Source organism: Triticum dicoccoides, chromosome 7A (assembly GCF_002162155.2).
Source record: "Triticum dicoccoides isolate Atlit2015 ecotype Zavitan chromosome 7A, WEW_v2.0, whole genome shotgun sequence".
NCBI classification, from domain to species: Eukaryota; Viridiplantae; Streptophyta; class Magnoliopsida; order Poales; family Poaceae; genus Triticum; species Triticum dicoccoides.
In genome coordinates, this window is record NC_041392.1 from 170997077 (window position 1) to 171018776 (window position 21700).

Sequence of the window (21700 nt, forward strand, 5' to 3'; positions counted from 1 at the left end):
TAAAACTAAGTTTTTGGATCATTCTTTTGCAAAAATCTCTGCATTTTGTGATGCTCATCCACTCTATCTCATCTATAACCTATTCACAGGGTCAGCAGTCAGAGTTTGCAACATGTCTGATCAGAGTGACAGCCAGAACATGTCAGAACAGCAAGTGCAGATGAGTGAGGGCACTAGTCCCTCAAGTTCTTCAGATGATGGCAGCAGAAGTACTCCTAGCAATTTACCAAAAGCTGCCACGAGACAAAGGAAGAAGAGAACCTCAGAATCAGAGGATGAGGACTATGTGACAGAAGAGGAAGCAACTTCCAAGAGAGTTGAGCCAGCACAGGGCACAAAGCCAGGCTTAAAAATCAAAAGGCCAGCAGGTAGGCAGCCTATGCCAAAGGCCAGAGCCTCAACTCAGATTCCTGAAAAGCCTGCACCCACAGAGCCAGTTGCTGCTGAAGGAAAGAAAAGGAAGGAAAGAGTCAAGAAGACCGTAGCCAGAGTGCTTGGAAAGGCTTCCATCATGGAAGAGGAGGAAGAAGAAGAGGTTGCTGCACCAGCACCTAAGGCACCCAAGCTAATGGGTGATGCTATAAGATCAGGGGCTGCCACATCTAAGCCCAAAGAAGCACCCAAAGCTGCCTCCAAGCCCAAGTCTGCACCAAAGAGAAATACAAGGAGCATACCTGCAACTGAAAAGAACAAGGCCCCAGTGCCTGACACTGCCGAAGAAGATGAGGAAGAGCAAGTACTTAGAAAGCTCAAGCCCAAGATCCCAGACCACAACGATGCTCATCCTGTGGCTGAGGACATGAAGCTCAGAAGAGACTCAGGGCTGAGGAAGTGGAGAGAAGCAGATCCGTATGCTTCAAGGAGAAGGACTGCTGTTGACTACAGATTTCACACCAAGGAATAGCAGGACTTCTATGAGACAGTCTTATTGGACAAGAAGCCAATTGTATGTGATATGAGATGGGTTGATTGGCAATACATCAAGGACAATGAAGAGCACTATCCTGGAGTGCAAGACAGCTTCAATGCTTGTGGAGTAGCAGACCTTGTTGGGCAGAAGCTCACAAAGTGGAACGAGGAGCTCATTATGCAGTTCTACTCCACATCACATTTTTATCCAGATGGTAGGATTATTTGGATGTCAGAAGGTACGAGGTACTAGTTTACAGTTGCTGAATGGGCTCAGCTGATCAATGCCCCAGAGGAGCATGAGGATGACTTGGATATCTATGCCAAGAAGAATATGGACCACAACTCTATGTCCAATATGTACAAGGAAATTCCAAACGAGGCACTTGATACTTTCAAGTTTGGGTCTGTCCATTATCTTCTGTCAGGGCTACCAACCATTAACTGGATCCTTAGGCACACTCTGTTGCCCAAGTCAGGTGATCACAAGATGATCAGAGGCCATGCAATCAATTTGCTTCATGTATTTGATGTACCTCAGAAATTCAAGGTCATGAGCCTCATAGTAGAGACTATCAAGAGGACTACAGCAGATCAGAAGAGGAGCTGTGGATATGCCCCACAGATTCAGGAGCTCATCAACTCCAAGATGCGCACGGGCATATACTTATTGGACAAGGAACACCTGCCCATCCGTCTATATTTTGAAGATAATCAAGTTGTCATGACTGAGAATGAACCATCATCTGCCCAAGCACAAGCCAAGAAGGAGAAGGCAAGGAAGGAGAAAGCTGCCAAGATGCCAACTCAAGAGGAGGCATCTGAATATTTCCTGAAAACCAAACAAGAGCAGCTTGGTTACTTGATTGCATCCACCCTGCGGATTGAGCAAGGACTAGCCACCCTAACTCAGAACCAGGCAAGCTTAGAGAGGATCATGGAACAAAAGTTCTATGACTTGGATGTCAAAGTGACAGAGATCCAGACTGCAGTGGAGCAGCTCCAGGATGACATGCAGGAGAGGAGAGGCAAGACTACAACTGATGCATTTGCCAGAGTGCCAAGAGCTCAGAGATCACATGCAGTGCCAGTTGTTGACACCAGAGCCAACACTTCTGCACCAGCTACAGCCTCAGTTCCACCAGCTCCAGCATCTACTTCAGCCTCAACTCCAACCACGTCTACAGAAGGCTTCGTCCTTGGAGTGCTCCGGACTCCACCACCACCTGAAGATCAAGCCTGAGTGTCGACTTAGCAGTATGCATTTTCTAGGAACTTTTTGGTAACTTGTTGCCAAAGGGGGAGAAAATGTATAGATCATAGGCTTCGAGAGAGAGAGTGCTGTTTTTTTCTCTCTTGTTTTATTTGGTGGATTTTCGAACTTTGTTTGCTTTTGAGTGCTTGAGATACTATGCCGTTATCTGTGAGACATTGATGATCATGTGTTTGATCATAAGCTACACTTAATGCTTGCTTAATATTATTATCCTATCTATCTTATGTGATCATTCACTATTCTTGGTGATGAGTGCATGTATTTCATTCTTATCATTTTAAGGGCTCCACCAAGATGTATGTGACATGGAAGAGTAACCCATGACTCTAACTCTTTGTGCATTTGCAGTCCAAAGCAAATTTTAAATATGCACAAATTTAGGGGGAGCTCTTACTTGTCACATACTTCTCAAAGCGACGATATATTTCATGCTTATTATCATTTGTCGAAGCTTTGATCTATATGTTGTCATCAATTACCAAAAAGGGGAAGATTGAAAGTGCAACTATCCCTAGGTGGTTTTGGTAATTCATAACAACATATAGCTCATTGAGCTAATGCTATTCCAAGATGATTATTTCAGGAAAGCTCAATGATTGGCATGGCATGGATGTGAAAGTGGAACCCTCAAAATGCTAAGGACAAAGGATTGGCTCAAGCTCAAAAGCTCAAGACTCTTCATTTTATATAGTTTAGTGATCCAAGATCACATTGAGTCTTTAGGAAAAGCCAATACTATCAAGGAGGGATGAGGTGTTGCTTAATGAGCCTCTTGCTTCATGTGCTTAGTGATATGCTCCAAAACCCTCAACTACTTTCCCATATCCACATATGACCTAAACCCTAAGCCAAACTCGGTCCTACCGATTCTTTCTATCCGGCGCCATCGAGTTTCACTTGTCACAAGCCACTGCCAAACCCTAGCAATTCGGTTCTACCGATAGGGATCTCGGTCTCACCGAGATGGGATTGCAAACTCTCTATTTCCCTTTCGTAACTTTTCGGTCTCACCGAAAGAGCGAATCGGTCCCACCGAGATTGCAATGTAAATTCAGTGTTTCCTTTTTGTAACTTTTCGGTCTCACCGAAAGAGAAAATCGGTCCCACCGAGTTTGCTTGACCAACTCTCTGGTTAGCTAATTACCAAAATCGGTCTCACCGAGTTTGTGTAATTGGTCTCACCGAGATTACGTTATGCCCAAACCCTAACCATATCGGTCCTACCGAGTTGCATGTCAGTCCCACCGAAAATCTCTAACGGTCACTAGGTTTACCTTTTCGGTCCGACCGAGTTTGTTGATTCGGTCCCACCGAGATTGGAAAACTGTGTGTAACGGTTGGATTTTGTGTGGAGGCTATATATACCCCTCCACCTCCTCTTCATTCGTGGAGAGAGCCATCAGAACACATACACAATTCCAACTCATATGTTCTGAGAGAGAACCACCTACTCATGTGTTGAGACCAAGATATTCCATTCCTACCATATGAATCTTGATATCTAGCCTTCCCCAAGTTGCTTTCCACTCAAATCTTCTTTCCACAAAATCCAAATCATATGAGAGAGAGTTGAGTGTTGGGGAGACTATCATTTGAAGCACAAGAGCAAGGAGTTCATTACCTACACACCATTTGTTACTTCTTGGAGAGTGGTGTCTCCTAGATTGGCTAGGTGTCACTTGGGAGCCTCCGACAAGATTGTGGAGTTGAACCAAGGAGTTTGTAAGGGCAAGGAGATCGCCTACTTCGTGAAGATCTACCACTAGTGAGGCAAGTCCTTCGTGGGCGATGGCCATGGTGGGATAGACAAGGTTGCTACTTCGTGGACCCTTTGTGGGTGGTTGCTTCTTCATGGACCCTTCGTGGGTGGAGCCCTTCGTGGACTCACGCAACCGTTACCCTTCGTGGGAGGAGCCCTCCGTGGACTCGCGCAACCGTTACCCTTCGTGGGTTGAAGTCTCCATCAACGTGGATGTAGGATAGCACCACCTATCCGAACCACGGGAAAAACATCCGTGTCTCCAATTGCGTTTGAATTCTCCAAACCCTTCCCTTTACATTCTTGCAAGTTGCATGCTTTACTTTCCGCTGCCAATATACTCTTTGCATGCTTGCTTGAATTGTGTGATGATTGCTTGACTTGTCCTACAATAGCTAAAATCTGCCAAGAACTAAAATTGGGAAAAGGTTAAGTTTTTATTTGGTCAAGTAGTCTAATCACCCCCTCTAGACATACTTTCGATCCTACAGTGTGCTTGCTTGGCCCGTAGATGGATTTGGTTGCACCGTCGTTTTGATGCGAGCCCTCAGTGGATCACGTACTGGCTTGTGTGCGGCGTCGTTTGCCGCTGTAATTTGGCCATGAGGTCGTCTATCCGACCGGATGGCTATTTTGTTTTTTGATTGCGGGGGATCTAAGGCCTCCTTATCGAATTCTGGTAGCAGCTTTCGCTTCGGGTAGCTCTTTGTGTGGCGACTACCGCCGTATTTTGCTGCAGTGTTGAGTACTTTACTCCATCTAATTCTGAGTGTTTCTTGTGCATCCCTGAGCCTTTGCTTCTGCTTTTTCAGACTCCTCACGGTGGCAACAAGCCTTTTATGGGTATTCTGTTGCTCCGGGTGCCTGTCCGGTGTGATTTCATCCGGACTGTTATCTTCGCCGGAGTCGGGTTGTTCGGTTTGATTCTCTGTGTTGTCGTGGTCGGACGGTGGTTCAATGCCGTGCTTGTCGTCCGCTGGCTCAACCTGCTCTATCGCTGGGTCTATATGATCGATGTTTCTGCCGAGGCGGGATTTGGAGCGGCGCTTACGCTGCTGCTTTGACTGCTTCTCGAGGGAATGATCCTCCGCTGCGTCCTTCTGTTCCTTGTCGTCATTTTGTTTCGGTGTGTCCACCATGTATACATCATATGATGAAGTGGGCATCCAGTGCCCTGTGGGCAGTGGCTCCTGTTCGTCTCCTGCATCGTCGTCCATACCGTCGATGTCTTCGGAGTCGAAGTCGAGCATGTCGGTCATATCGTCGACAGTGGCTACTAAGTGGGTGGTGGGTGGGCGGCGAATTTCTTCGTCATCCGCATCCCAATCCTGCCGGACATAGTTCGGCCAGGATTCTCCTGACAAGGAGAGAGACTTTAATGAATTCAGTATGTCGCCGAAGGGCGAGTGCTGAAAGATATCCGCAAAGGTGAACTCCATAATCGGCGCCCTGTCGGATTCGATAGGCATGGGCGCAGGTGGTTCGGAGTCCGTGGCCAGGGAAGGATCCGGCAGTTCGGCGACATGGATCTCGTTAGTGGTGAAGTTAGTATTTGGCTCTATCGTCGCTGAGAGTGCGGCCTCCATGGTGGGGTCTATCCACCCTTCCTTGGACGGCGCAACTAGCTCCGAATTGAGGGTCGGAGTGGTCGCCGGTGTGATCTCCCGAACACTGTCCGATGGTAGAGCTAAATCATGCTCATCGTGACCGTGCGGCGCACTCGGCAAGGGCTCGAATCCGTCGAAGATCAAGTCTCCGTGGATGTCGGCCGTGTGGTTTATGCTTCCAAACCTGACCTGGTGGCCAGGGGCGTAGCTCTCGATCTGCTCCAGATGGCCAAGCGAGTTGGCCCGTAGTGCGGAGCCGCCGAATACAAAGATCTATCCGGGGAGAAAAGTCTCACCCTGGACTACATCACTATCGATGATTGAAGGAGCCATCCAGCTTTATGGTGATGACACAGAGGAACTCTCAATGAAAGCACCAATGTCGGTGTCAAAACCGGCGGATCTCGGGTAGCGGGTCCCGAACTGTGCGTCTAAGGCGGATGGTAACAGGAGGCAGGGGACACGATATTTATCCAGGTTCGGGCCCTCTTGATGGAGCTAAAACCCTACGTCCTGCTTGATTGTTCTTGATGATATGAGTATTACAAGAGTTGATCTACCACGAGATCGAAGAGGCTAAACCCTAGAAGCTAGCCTATGGTATGATTGTTGTTGTTCGTCCTACGGACTAAACCCTCCGGTTTATATAGACACCGGAGGGGGCTAGGGTTACACATAGTCGGTTACAAGGAAGGAGATCTACATATCCGTATTGCCAAGCTTGACTTCCACGCCAAGGAGTGTCCCATCCGGACATGGGACGAAGTCTTCAATCTTGTATCTTCATAGTCAAACAGTCCGGCCAAAGGATATAATCCGACTGTCCGGATACCCCTTAATCCAGGACTCCCTCAGTCTCCACGCTTAACGTTCGATGGCGATTTGTATTATGAGTTATGTGATTTGATGTACCGAATGTTGTCCTGAGTCCCGGATGAGATCACATACATGACGAGGAGTCTTGAAATGGTCAAGATGTAAAGATCGATATATTGGAAGGCTATATTCGGACATCGGAAAGGTTCCGAGTGATTCGGGTATTTTTCGGAGTACCGGAGAGTTACGGGAATTCGCCAGGGGAAGTAGTGGGCCTTAATGAGCCATACGGGAAAGGAGAGAAGGGCCTCAAGGGGTGGCCGCGCCCCCCCATGGAAAGTCCGAATTGGGTGCTCACTATAGTATCAAAACATTTCCGGCAAACAACCAAAGTCTGGCACAACTACAGTAGCACAACAATATTGGATCCTCACTATAGTAGCACAACAAACACATGCACATGTACTCTCCTCTAGCATCTGCATGGACAGAGCTCTATATAGTGTGGGTTTTGCGATGCTCACTATCTGCCTGTCGAGGATGCGGGTGTGGTGTCGATGATCTTCGAGCGGCGTCATCGAGCAGTACGTCGGTGATCTACCTGTGCGTCAATCATTCACAAGATCAATTATTCTAGACACACAAGATCAATTGTGGACCTACAATCCGCCTAATAAAATGATCATTTTCATTTTATTTACTCTATCAACAAACTAAACACTCATTTTCATTTACTCTAGCAACGAAATTCAAATGGATAGCAATAATATGAATTATGAACCAATTTGTCGTTGCATTAGCAAGCATTTGAACACTCTAACAATAGGCATTTTAATAGGAATATGAACACTCTAACAACAAACATTTGAACACTCTAACAACAGACATTTTAACACTCTAACAACATGCATTTTAACATCATTCTAACATGCATTTTAACATGCATTTCAACATTTCGACAACAATCATTTGAACAAAACAAGCATATGAAGAGGGAGGGAAGAGGGGGTGGCACACCTCGGGTTTGGGATCAGGGTCGGGGTCGCCGGGGCAGAGGGGGCGCGTCCTTATCCTCCTCGTCGATCTGCAGAGAGACCAAATTTGGTCAGAGAGAGACCTGCCGGCGGAGAGAAGATGCTGCTGGCCTATGGAGGGGTATGCTCGGGGGAGGGGCGACACGGGGGGAGGGGCTGGGCCAGGGGTGCACCTAGGGCAGGGGGTAGCACGGGGGAAGGGAGCGTCGGGGTGGCCAGTGGCCGGCATCGGGTTCGGGTGTGGCGCGCGTCGACGGCGGCGTGGGCGGGTGCGGCATCGGTGGTGGCGTGGGAGCTTAGAGAAAGGGGATCGAGCGAGAGTGAGAGAGAGGAAAGAGATAAGTGTGTGGCTCGATCATGTTGTGTAGGCAACTTAGCTATAGCGCGGCGTGGCAAAATGCATTATAGCTAACTTAGGTATAGCGCTGCCCATCACAAACCGTGCTACTGCTAACTTTTTCTTTTACTTTCCTTTTTCCTTTTCTTTTTCTTTCATTTCATATTCCACAAACTTCATTCCTTTTTCTTTTTCTTTTTGTTTCATTTCAGTTTCCACAATTTATTAGTTCCTTTTTCTTTTTCTTTCATTTCATTTTGCAAAACTTTCTTCCTTTTTATTTTTTTATTTGCACTTTTCATTTTCTTATCTTTCATTTGCAATTGTACAAGTTTGTATAGAAGGGGTATATATAGCGCTAGCTAGCTAGGGTTTAATTTGGTCTATCGTTGGAGCAATACCACTGTTGTTACCCTCCGGATAATAATTAGTATAATATATATTACATCATTTGACCACTAACGGCGGTAAACAAAATAGACACACACAAAATTTGTGGATTACTTTGTCAGCTTGGGTGACGACGACGCTTCAGACTGATCTTCTTCCCTCTTTTGTTCATTGTCGAATAATTGAGCCAATGGTCGTGACTTTTCCTTTTCCAGGGATTACGATCTTTCTTCGGTAATGTAGTCTTCATTCTTCTTTTAACATATGTTTCACCGTCACCGTCATCAGCATCATCTTCCCTCATCGGGTCACCGTACTGGTCGTAGTCTTCCTCGTTGGCGACTCCATCCATTCAGATGATGCTCCTTTTGCCTCTCCTCACGTCAACACGGCTGGGATTGATCGGGTCGGTTATGAAGAAACATTGTGTCACATGTTTAGCGTGTACCCATGGCTCATTTTTGGCGGTGACGTTGACAGTACTGCTATCGGAGTCGGGTATACACATGGTAGTGAAATTTCGGTTTTCTCTTTGTACATTCTTAGCCCATCTGACACAGAACATCCTCGCGCTATGCAATCCAGAGTAGTTAAGCTCCCATATCTCTTAGCCCCTTCCGTAATATCTTTCAGTTACATTCCCGGTTATGGCTTCCATCGTCACCCCTGAGTTTGGTCATCACTGTTTATATCTTTCTCCTCCGTGTAGAACGTGTATCCGTTGATATCGTATGCTTGATAAGTCGCGAGGTTGGTCGATGGGCCATGTGCTAAGGCGTATACGAGTGTTCCGTTTGGACAACCCTCTTCCGGGGGATTAGCCAGAACTCTCTCTTTGAACCAACGCAAGAAGGTGGAGTTGTGCTCTCTAATAACTTCAGCGTCCATCCTGTGCACCCCACAGTCATGGTACTTCTTTGCGATGGTCTCTTTGTGCAGTGTCACGAAATCTTATAGCACATCTAGGTGTTGTAGCACTACTAAGTTTGCCCTGTCAAGGTCGTTTTGTCGGCCCGAGCGTAACACATTCACATCCCTATGACCGTCGGTGTGACCTTCGCCTTCGAGCCTTCCATAGTGCTTGTTGACCGGTGTCGGTGTCAAAACCGGCGGATCTCGGGTAGGGGGTCCCGAACTGTGCGTCTAGGCCGGATGGTAACAGGAGGCAGGGGACACGATGTTTTACCCAGGTTCGGGCCCTCTTGATGGAGGTAAAACCCTACGTCCTGCTTGATTAATATTGATGATATGGGTAGTACAAGAGTAGATCTACCACGAGATCAGAGAGGCTAAACCCTAGAAGCTAGCCTATGGTATGATTGTTATTCGTCCTACGGACTAAAACTCTTCGGTTTATATAGACATCGGAGAGGGCTAGGGTTACACAGAGTCGGTTACAATGGTAGGAGATCTACATATCCATATCGCCAAGCTTGCCTTCTACGCCAAGGAAAGTCCCTTCCGGACACGGGACGAAGTCTTCAATCTTGTATCTTCATAGTCCAGGAGTCCGGCTGATGATATAGTCCGGCTATCCGGACACCCCCTAATCCAGGACTCCCTCAGTAGCCCCTAAACCAGGCTTCAATGACGACGAGTCCGGCGCGCAGATTGTCTTCGGCATTGCAAGGCGGGTTCCTCCTCCAAGTACTTCATAGAAGATTTTGAACACAAAGGTAGTGTCCGGCTCTGCAAATTAAGTTTCCACATATTGCCATAGAGAGAATAATATTTGCACAAATCTAATCTGCTGACGTATTCCGCAGCATGACATCACACCACGGCCAAGTCTTTATTCGAATCGTTTTACTGTCCCACCTCAGCGCGTTTAGCGAGGAGGTTTCCTTGGCACGTCTTGTTAAAGCAGAGATCGTGTCCCCTTATTCCGGGATTCTCATCAATACGGGCGTGGGTAACCCAACCGCGCCATTGACTACGACGCTTGGGAGATAAGCGAGTTTTACCAGGCTGGTGGGGGCGCATAGTCCAGTCCGCCCATATAAGGGGACAAGGATCCGCCTTTTCATCCACGCCTTCTTCCTCCTTTGCCTATCCATTTCCGCGCACTCGAGCTCCAGCGCCCAAGTCCGCACACACCACCTCAACCTTCTCCAGCCATGTCCGGAGCGGGAGGCAAGTGGATGGTCTCCTCCGTCACGGAGGGACACATCAAAAAACTGAGGAAGGTCAGATACTTGTCTAACGGCATTGCGCACCGGCTTCCCGAAGAGGGGCAGCTCATCCCCACCCCTAGGCCCCATGAGAGGGTGGTGTTCCTCCCCCATTTCCTCCACGGACTGGGCTTCCCTCTCCACCCATTTGTCTGGGGGCTCATGTTCTACTATGGCCTGGATTTCCACGGTCTGGCCCCGAACTTTGTCCTCAATATCTCGGCGTTTATCGTCGTGTGCGAGGCTTTCTTCTGCATCCGCCCCCATTTCGGCTTATGGCTCAAGACTTTCAACGTCAAGCCGAAGGTGGTGCGCGGCACCCAGGCGGAGTGCGGAGGCGCCATGGTGGGCAAGATGCCCAACGTCCTATGGACCGAGGGCTCCTTCGTGGAGTCCCTAAAGGGGTGGCAATCGGGGTGGTTTTACATCACCGAGCCGTGCGACCCTGAATGGGTCGCAACCCCCGAGTTCCGATCCGGATCCCCTACACGGCTCACCTCCTGGAAAGAGACGGACCTGTCGTGGGGTAAAGAAGGAGAGCTGACCGGACTCCAAACATGCGTCCAAACCCTGGTGGACAAGAAGCGCCAACTTGTCAATGTAGTCCAGGTTATGCTCATCCGCCGGATCCTCCCGTGTCAACAACGGGCTTTCAACCTGTGGGAATTCGACCCGGCGCAGCACCGAACTCTGAGCAGGCTCTTCGACACGACGTACGAAGATGCCTGGAAGGTGCTTTTCAAGGGTGCCGAGGCCCCCACATCCGCTACCGAGGATCGCGGATTCAGCACGTAGCGTCGCGCTCGTGCGGTAAGCGGTTTTTACCTTTTATAGGGTATTAGTTTTTCATAGTTTGACTCCATGCGGGATCTTAAGCTCCCTTACCTTTGACAGGATTGGCAGGAGACGTCCGGACAGATCAACTGTCTGGCTCCTTTGCCCGAAGGCCCAGCGGACGCTCGCTTGGTGAAGCTGCTGGTTCCGGCACCCTATGTGGTGCCAGAGAAGAAGGCCAAGAAGAAGGCCACGGGGATTCGGAAGAGTTCCCGGCGCCTGGGGGTGTCAGATTCATCATCCGACGACTCCAAGACGCACTCCTCCCGTGAAGACGAGGAGGAGGAAGAAGAGACCTCTCCCCCTCCAGCGGAGGGAGAGAAGAAAAGGAAGGCCACCCCAACTGGGGAGGCCGAAGGGTCCAAGAAGGGGAAAACCCTTCCTCCGAACGGCTCCACCAACGCCGACGATGACGAAGAGGAGTGGCCGCACAGGGCCAAGCCCCTGGCGAGATCGTAAGTGTCTGGATACCAGAGTGATTCATAGTATTCCTCCATTGCACAGCTTTTCCTTATGTCGAACATGTTTATGCAGTCCACCCAAAGACTGGCTCGACGTGTCGTCGAGCGGTTCCCTGGATTCGTCGGATGTGAATTCGCTTCCGACGGCTACCTCCCCCACCCTACAGACGACGCCGAGGTGCTGTCACAACAGGTTCCAAGCCAGGAGGAGGTGGTCCTGGAGGCGCCGCAAGGCGACCTCCCGGACTCCAGGCGCAAAGGGGATAAAACCCCCAAGGGCTCCGAGTCCGGCCTTGAGCCGGACACCGCGTCGGAATCTTCAATGGTTCCGGACTCCAGTAGGAAGCCTCCTTCCAAGAGGAGCGAGCCTACTGAGCCGGTGACCTCCGTCCAACCGGAGGCACCGGACAATTTGCTGGAGACGCTTAATGGCGCCTCCATCGACGAGGAGCACCGCACTATTATGAGTGCGGTGATCCACAAGGTTTAGTCCGCCAAGAGCGGACTGACTGAAGCCTGTGCCAACCTTCTAACAGGCTTTGAGGTAAGTAAAGAATATGTAAAAATATTACCGCATAGATAGTAGCCCCTGATGCTCTGTTCGGCGTTCGGAAAGAAAAGCCGAATAGAGGATCTAATAACATTCGCAGGAGTCTAACATAATCAAGTCAATATGCGTATGCAGGCTTCACTGCTGGCCTCCGCCGCACTGACTGTGGAGGTGGATACGCTGAAGCAAAACCTTGTGCGGTCCGAGAACGAGCTCGGCCATGCCAAGAGGCAACTCGAGGAGAAGGAAGGTAAGTAATACCTTGCGCAAGTATATAGAGAAGATGTGGTTGCAAAAAATGACAGGAGCAACATGCTATTATAGGGGCCACGACCGAGGTGGCAACCCTTAAGCAAGCGCTGTCCGAGGCCGAAAACAGAGCGGCCGCGGAGCGCACGGAGAGAGGGAAGCAGGGGCGCGGGTGGAGGAGGTGCAGAAAGAGCTCCAGGTTCTCGTGAAAAAACACGAGAGTTTGGTGCTTAACTCAAAGACGCAAGCGTCCAAGCTTGCGGCTGCCCTTAAAAACGTGAAGACTACCAAGGCCGAAGCCTAGAAAGCCCTCAAAGAAATTGAAGCGATGAAGAAGATAGCGGCGGGTAAGGCATTCATTATGCAAAGCAAGCACGTGAAAGTGAATTACTTGTTACTTACCCGAGTCCGGATCTCTCTAGGAGCATTCACAGATTTGCCGCGCAGTTCTGATCTCAGTATGCTGAGGCCGGACACCTGGTGCCTTTGAGCGACCAGCTGAAGCAAATCGTCGAGCTCCACAAGGTTGCCGAACAAGCCATAAAGGGCCTCATAGTTCGGCTGTGGCCTCGAGAGGCTCTGCCTGGGAGCTACTTCGGGCTGGTGAGGCGGCTGGTGGATGCCTGTCCACGGCTTGAAGTAATCAAGTGCTCCGTCTGCATCGAAGGTGCCTGTAGGGCGCTTGCCCGTGCTAAAGTGCACTGGGGCAAGATGGATGCGGAGAAGCTGGTGAAGGACGGGCCGCCGCCGGGCAAGGAGCATCGCGTCCCGGAAGCGTATTATGAGGGCGTCCTGAAGGGTGCCCGTCTTATAGAGGATGAATGCTCCAAAGATGTAATTTTTGAGTAAACTCTCATTTGTGATCCTGTACGCTGAAAACTTGTTCATATGCGCTAAGCAACGCTTTTGAATTTAAAATATTACCTTCTGTGCGGCCGTTTATCAAATTTGAGAGATGGCGAGTCGTCGGCTTCTGCCCCCATGCCACGAGTGCTGGGGTGTTTAGGATAAATATGAGCGCTCTTTTTCCCATTCTTGGGTCCTTCGAGGGAGGCGCTCAACACAACGAACAAGGCAATCGGACTATAATGCTTGAACACTCTCACTTAGCCATAGAATTCTATAATTTTAAATTTCGGCGAAGCCCCTAGTGTTCGGAAGACCGAGTTCAGGGCGCTATCCACGCCTAGGCCGGAGAAAGCCGACTCCTCGCTCTAAGCGGCATAAGTCTTTAGGGACTCAAAAACCTCGCGAACAGTGACCAGCTTTCGCCTTATCATGACGGTCAGTTTTAGCTTTCTCTACTGAGGTGCTTAGCCCAGCTCAACTGGGGCACAATCGCAGTAGTTCTCCTAGTGCTATCTTAGCCGATATAACGGAACGTAAGGTACCAAAACATAGGAGCTGGGCAAACCCAACATTTGACCCAAGACATGAGTCGGAGCCGATGCATATAATGCTATAAGTTCGGGGTGCCGCACTTGTGAAAGTGTTCGGACTTCTCACGCCGTATTGTGGGGTACTTGAGCCCCTGGCGTATTGGCCGTACCAAAGTGTACGGGTGCAACATGTCATTAATGAACATATATTCGTAATAAAAGGTAACGCAATAATAGATGGAAGCTATGCATTGTTTATTTAAAAAGGATGCGATCAAAGCAGGACGATACAAATAGTGCGATAAGCAAAATATGGGACTATGAAATATGTCCTTTCCAGGGGCGAGCTGCGGAATGTTATGCGAAACAGGTATACTGCTCGTTATAGAGACCACCTTAGAGTTCCGTAGTGCGGCGTAGCTTTCTGCTTCCCTGGTTGTATCGTTTGTGCGGCAATTGTACTGCTGGACAAGCCTTCTGAAGAATGGAGTCCTGAAAATAAGAGAAAATTTAAGAAATCGGCAGCCCCTAGTGCGGTTTAAGCCGTCTTTCGGGCGTGCCGTGATGGTGCCCCTCCCCCTGTGCCCATGGTATTTCTAGAGCGTAGTTATGTACGTGCAACACTGGTTTCGCAAGTTCGCGAGGGCTGGGGTTGGGGCCGCATTGCTACGCTTGCTCAGAATGTGCCAGGCGGTCTTGTTGTAGGTTACTCCGGGCGCGCTTGACGGTGTTCGGACGTTTAATGGCTGGACGGGAGAATTGCCTTGAGAGGCTGCTTTGTACTTCCGTTGCGATAGCCGCCGTATGCTCCTCCATTCGGAGAGAGCGTTCGGTGTTTCCATTGACCGTGATGACTCCTCGAGGGCCTGGCATCTTGAGCTTGAGGTATGCGTAGTGCGGCACCGCATTGAACCTGGCAAATGCGGTTCGCCCGAGCAGTGCGTGATAGCCACTGCGGAATGGGACTATGTCGAAGATTAACTCCTCACTTCGGAAATTATCCGGAGATCCGAAGACCACTTCAAGTGTAACTGAGCCTGTACAGTTGGCCTCTACACCTGGTATGACGCCTTTAAAGGTTGTTCTAGTAGGTTTAATCCTTGAGGGATCGATGCCCATTTTCCACACTGTATCCTGGTAAAGCAGGTTCAGGCTGCTGCCGCCGTCCATAAGGACTCTAGTGAGGTGAAATCCGTCAATAATTGGGTCTAGAACCAATGCGGCTAATCCGCCATGACGGATGCTAGTGGGGTGGTCCCTTCGATCAAAAGTGATCGGGCAGGAAGACCATGGGTTGAACTTTGGGGCGACTGGCTCCATCGCGTATACGTTCCTTAGCGCACGCTTCCGCTCCCTCTTGGGGATGTGGGTTGCGTATATCATGTTCACCGTCCGCACTTGTGGGGGAAAACCTTTCTGTCCACTGTTGTTCAGCGGCCGGGGCTCCTCCTTGTCATCGCTATGCAGCCCCTTGTCTCTGCTTTCGGCATTTAACTTGCCTTCCTGCTTGAACACCCAACAATCCCTGTTGGTGTGATTGGCTGGTTTTTCGGGGGTGCCATGTATCTGGCATGAGCGGTCGAGTATTCGGTCCAAACTGGACGAGCCCGGAGTATTTCTTTTGAAAGGCTTTTTCCGCTGACCGGGTTTAGAGCCTCTGAATCCGGCATTAACTGCCGTATCCTCAGCATTGTCGCCGTTAATGCGGCGCTTTTACTTGTTGTGACGCGACCTGCCACTGCTATCCTTGGTATCCGAATTACCAGGGCTCTTAGTCATGTTATTGCTGTGAGCTAGCCAGCTGTCTTCTCCCGCGCAAAAGCGGGTCATAAGTGTCGTGAGGGCTGCCATAGATTTCGGCTTTTCCTATCCTAGGTGCCATGCAAGCCACTCGTCGCGGATGTTATGCTTGAAGGCTGCTAGGGCCTCTGTGTCTGGATAGTCGACGATTTGATTTTTCTTGGTTAGGAACCGTGTCCAGAATTTTCTGGCCGATTCCTCTGGCTGCTGAATTATGTGGCTTAGGTCATCGGCGTCTGGTGATCGCACAAAAGTGCCCTGGAAATTGTCGAGGAATGCGGCTTCCAGGTCCTCCCAACAACCAATTGATTCTGCTGGCAAGCTGTTAAGCCAATGCCGGGCTGGTCCTTTAAGTTTGAGTGGGAGGTATTTGATGGCGTGTAGGTCATCACCGCGGGCCATGTGGATATGAAGGAGATAGTCCTCGATCCATACTGCAGGATCTGTTGTGCCATTGTATGATTCCATGTTCACGGGTTAGAAACCCTCGGGGATTTGATGATTCATTACTTCATCTGTGAAGCATAGTGGGTGTGCGGCGCCTCTGTATTGGGCTACATCACGATGCAGCTAAAAAGAGCTTTGTCTAATGTGTTCGGCCCGGCCGAATTTACTGTATCCGGCGTGACGAGTATCGTCTCGTGCCGTGGGGTGCCCACGTGATCCGTAGATCGATCTTGTTTGCCTTGCCTTGTCCTCCAATATATCTCGCAGGTCTGGCGCATTTTCCCATGCCTTGGTAGTTTTTGAGCGGCGCCGGGGTGTGGCTTGAGTGGAGGGCCGAGAGGCCTCTCTGTCGCGGCCACGGGGTGGCCAGTCGGCCGCATCATGCATTGGTGATATAGGTTTAGGTGCTTCCTCCTCTAATTGGGGTGGCAACGTGCGCTTTGGGTAGCTCTTGGAGGGGCGTTCGAGTTCATACTCTTCGGCCGCAAGGACTTCAGTCCATCTGTCGGCTAGCAAATCTTGATCAACTCTAAGCTGTTGCTGTTTCTTCTTGAGGCTGCTCGCCGTGGCCATAAGCCTGCATTTGAAACGCTCTTGTTCGACGGGATCCTCCGGCACGACAAATTCATCGTCGTCGAGGCTTGCCTCGTCTTCGGAGGGAGGCATATAATTATCGTCCTCGACCTCTCTGTCTGCCGCTCTCTCATGAGGGCTGGCTTCTCTATCCTCCTGTGCTGAATCTTGCTGGAGGTGGTTGTCTTTGGCACTATCCGAGGTGTTATTATCCCCCGTGCCGGAATCACCGTTTTTGTTTTGGCGGGATTTAGAGCGGCGCCGCTGATGCCGGCGCTTAGGCTGCTTCTTGGAGGGGTCATCCTCCGCTGTTCCATCGCCATTGCCTTCTTTTGGGGTGTCCACCATGTATATATCATACGACGAGGTGGCTTTCCAGTGCCCTATAGGCGCTGGTTCTTGATCGTCTCCTGCATCGGTGTCCATACCATCGATGTCTTCGGAGTCGAAGTCGAGCATGTCAGTTAAATCATCGACAGTGGCTACGAAGTGGGTGCTGGGTGGGCTTTGAATTTCTTCATCATCCGCATCCCAACCTTGCCGACCATAGTCCGGCCAGGGCTCTCCTAACAAAGAGAGAGACTTTAGTGAATTCAGAATATCGCCGAAGGGCGAGTGCTGAAAGATGTCTGCGGCGGTGAACTCCATGATCGGCGCCCAATCGGGTTCGATCGGTCGGGGTGCGGAGGGCTCGGAGTCTGGAGAGGAGTCCGGCTCCTTGGAGTTACGGGCTTCGTAGAGAATAGGGCTGGTGTTCGGCTCGATCGCCGTAGAGATTGCAGCCCCCGAGGCAGTGTCTAACCACCCATCCTCGGTTGGTGTGATCGGCTCTGAGCTAGGGGTTGGAGCGGACGCTGGTGCGGCCTCCAGGGCACTGTTCGGTGGCAGAGCTAAATCATGCCCATCGTGACAGTGCGGCGCGCTCGGCTGTAGCTCGAATCCGTCGAAGATCAAGTCTCCGCGGATGTCGGCCGTGTAGTTCAAACTTCCAAATCTGACCTGATGGCCAGGGGCGTAGCTTTCGATCTGCTCCAGATGACCAAGCGAATTGGCCCGCAGTGCAAAGCCGCCGAATACGAAGATCTGTCTGGGGAGAAAAGTCTCACCCTGGATCGCATCTCCGTTGATGATCGGATAAGCCATCGGGCCTAAAAGTGACGACACAGAGGAACTCTCAATGAAATCACCAATGTTGGTGTCAAAACCGGCGGATCTCGGGTAGGGGGTCCCGAACTGTGCGTCTAGGACGGATGGTAACAGGAGGCAGGGGACACGATGTTTTACCCAGGTTCGGGCCCTCTTGATGGAGGTAAAACCCTACATCCTGCTTGATTAATATTGATGATATGGGTAGTACAAGAGTATATCTACCACGAGATCAGAGAGGCTAAACCCTAGAAGCTAGCCTATGGTATGATTGTTATTCGTCCTATAGATTAAAACTCTTCGGTTTATATAGACACCGGAGAGGGCTAGGGTTACACAGAGTCGGTTACAATGGTAGGGGATCTACATATCCGTATCGCCAAGCTTGCCTTCCACGCCAAGGAAAGTCCCTTCCGGACACGGGATGAAGTCTTCAATCTTGTATCTTCATAGTCCAGGAGTCCGGCCGATGATATAGTCAGGCTATCCGGACACGCCCTAATCCAGGACTCCCTCAACCGGTAAACCAACAACAGGGTCTCCAGTGCCTACTAGATAACTCTCACAGAAAGAGATGCACTCTTTGGTCAGATATCCCTGGGCTATGCTTCCATCTGGACGGGACATGTTACGAAAGAATCCTTTGATGACCCAATTTATCCTCTCGAACGGCATCATGTTGTGCAGGAATGTCATTCCTAGGTCGATGATGTCGCCATGATGTGGACACATAGATGCACCATGACATCAAAGAAGCGGGCAGGAAGTACATCTCTAGCTCATTTAGTATAACGATCTCTTCCTGTAGCCTATGGAGTTGCTTCACACCGATCGACTTTCAAGAGATAGCATCAAAAAAGTGGCATAGGTCACTAAGCCTCTCATGCACATGTGTGTCCATAATCCCTCTAAGTGCAATCGGGAGTAACTGCGTCATCATCACATGACAGTCATGAGACTTCATCGCACTGAACCTTTTTTTTCTTAGTGTCCAAATATCTGCTTATCTTCCCATAGTATCCGGAACTAACTTTGATTATGGCAAGGCACTTGAACAATTAATCGACCTCCTTCGGATCTAAGGTGAAGCAAGAGGGGGGGCGAATATTGTTCTTCCTTCTTGTTTACTTTTTCGCCCCTATCTTCCGTCTCCTCTCCGTCTCGGTCTCCTCTGACGACTTTTTACCGAGAATTTGGAGATCTTTCCTGATATTCAAAAATTCCAAGTCTTTTCTTGCCTTCAGCCCATCCTTGGTCCTCTCCGGCATGTTCATCAATGTTCCAAGCAAACTCTCAAGGATATTTTTTGTGATATTCATTTGACCAAGGCTATGAGGCGTGTCGAGTTTGGGCCAGTATTCCAAGTCCCAGAAAACAGATCTCGTCTTCCATGCCTTCAGCAGGGGCTCCGACGCCTTTTTCTTCGTCTTTCCCGGCGAGGGGCACTCTTCCTAGTTCTTCAATAACTCATATATTTTTGCACCGCTACGCTTATGTGGAGGACCTCGATGCTTGGCCTTACCATTGAATAGATCTCCATGCTTTCTCCACGGGTCATCCTTCTTGAGCTATCTTCGATGCCCCATGTACACGATTTTCTGAGACCCGCCATCTTTCGATAGCTGCTGAGAAGTTGTATCATCCATGTTGTAGGATCGAAAGTATGTCTAGAGGGGTGGTGATTAGACTACTTGACCAAATAAAAATCTAGCCTTTTCCCAGTTTTAAGTCTTGGCAGATTTTAGCAACTTAGCACAAGTCAAGCAATCAACATACACATGCAAGTCTAAGAGTATAGCAGTGGAATGTAAAACATTTTCATATGAAGGTAAAGGGAGGAGTTTGGAGGGAGCAAACACAATGTAGACACGGAGATTTTTGGCGTGGTTCCGATAGGTGGTGCTATCGTACATCCATGTCGATGGAGACTTCAACCCACGAAGGGTAACAGTTGCGCGAGTCCACGGAGGTCTCCACCCACGAAGGGTCCACGAAGAAGCAACCTTGTCTATCCCACCATGGCCATCGCCCATGAAGGACTTGCCTCACTAGGGTAGATCTTCACGAAGTAGGCGATCCCCTTGCCCGTACAAACTCCTTGGTTCAACTCCACAATCTTGACGGAGGCTCCGAAGTGACACCTAACCAATCTAGGAGACACCACTCTCCAAAAGATAATAGATGGTGTGTTGATGATGAACTCGTTGCTCTTGTGCTTCAAATGATAGTCTCCCCAACACTCAACTCTCTCTCACAGATTTGGATTTGGTGGAAAGATGTTTTGAGTGGAAAGCAACTTGGGGAAGGCTACAGATCAAGATTCATATGGTTGGAATGGAATATTTTGGTCTCAACACATGAGTAGGTGGTTCTCTCTCAGAAAATGTTTGCTGGAAGTGTAGACACATTCTGATGGCTCTCTCCACTAATGAAGAGTGGGTGGAGGGGTATATATAGCCTCCACACAAAATCTAACCGTTACACACAATTCACCAAACTCGGTGGGACCGAATCAGAAAACTCGGTCAGACCGATTCAGTTCAAAATGTGAACGTTAGGCTTTTCGGTGGGACCGACATGTCAACTCGGTGGGACCGATTCCATTAGGGTTAGGGCATAAGATAATGTCGGTGAGACCGATTACACAAACTCGGTAGGACTGACTTTGGTAATAAACTAACCAGAGAGTTGGCCAGGAAAACTCGGTGGGATCGATTCACTCATTTCGGTGAGACTGAAATGTTACGAAAGGGAAATAGAGAGTTTTCTTTGCGAACTCGGTGGGACCGATCGCTCATCTCAGTTGGGCCGAAACGTTATGAAGGGAAACAGAGAGTTTGCAATCCCATCTCGGTGAGACCAAGATCCCTAGCGGTGAGACCGAAGTGACTAGTGTTTCTGGCAGTGGCAATGTCAAGTGAACTCGGTGGTGCTGGATAGAACATTTCGGTGGGGCCGAGTTTGACTTTTGGTTTAGGACATATGTGCATATGAGAAAGTGGTTGAGGGTTTTTGGAGCATATCACTAAGCATTTTGACCAAGTAAACCATTAAGCAACACCTCATCCCATTTTAATAGTATTGGCTTTTCCTATGGACTCAATGTGATCTTGGATCACTAAAATGAAAATGTAGAGTCTTGAGCTTGAGCCAATGTGTGTCCTTAGCATTTTGAGGGGTCCACATTCCTAATCCATGCCATGCCAATCATTGAACTTTCTGAAATGATCATCTTGAAATAGTATTAGTTCAATGAGCTATATGTTGTTAGTAATTACCAAAACCACCCAGGGATAGTTGCACTTTCACACGCACCTCGTGCATCCGCAATATCCGTGGCACACCTGGCCAGAGAGATAGCCGTAACCGAGATAGCCCTACACCGTCGTGATCAGCGCGACTCTCATGTAGAAATACTCTCCTATGCTTGCATCCCATGTCTTGGCCGACATTGTCCATAAGGTCTGTAGCGCCTCTTTCAGTAACCCGAGATACATATTTATATCATTTCCCGGTTTTCTAGGCCCTTGAATAAGCATAGCCATGTGTATGTATTTTTCTTTCATGCACAACCATGGGGGGAGGTTGTACATCCATACAAACACTGGCCATGTGCTATGATTGGTGTTCTGGTTGCCAAATAGATTCATGCCATCACTACTAATGCCAAGCACGATGTTCCTTGGATCATTTGCAAAAAAAAAATCAAATTCAGCATTTAATACTCTCCACTGGCTAGCATCTGCGAGGTGTCTCAGCTTCGGATCATCTCCGTCATCTGGCTTCACACTCTCCGTGTGCCAGCGCATAAGCTTTGCTTCCATAGGATCTACGAAATACCACTATAGATGCGGAGTGATCGAAAAGTACCATACAACTATCTTTGGAGCTCTATTTTCGTCCTTTTTAAATTGTGAAGCATTGCACTTTGGGCAGATGGTTTTTTCCGCATACTCGTTTCG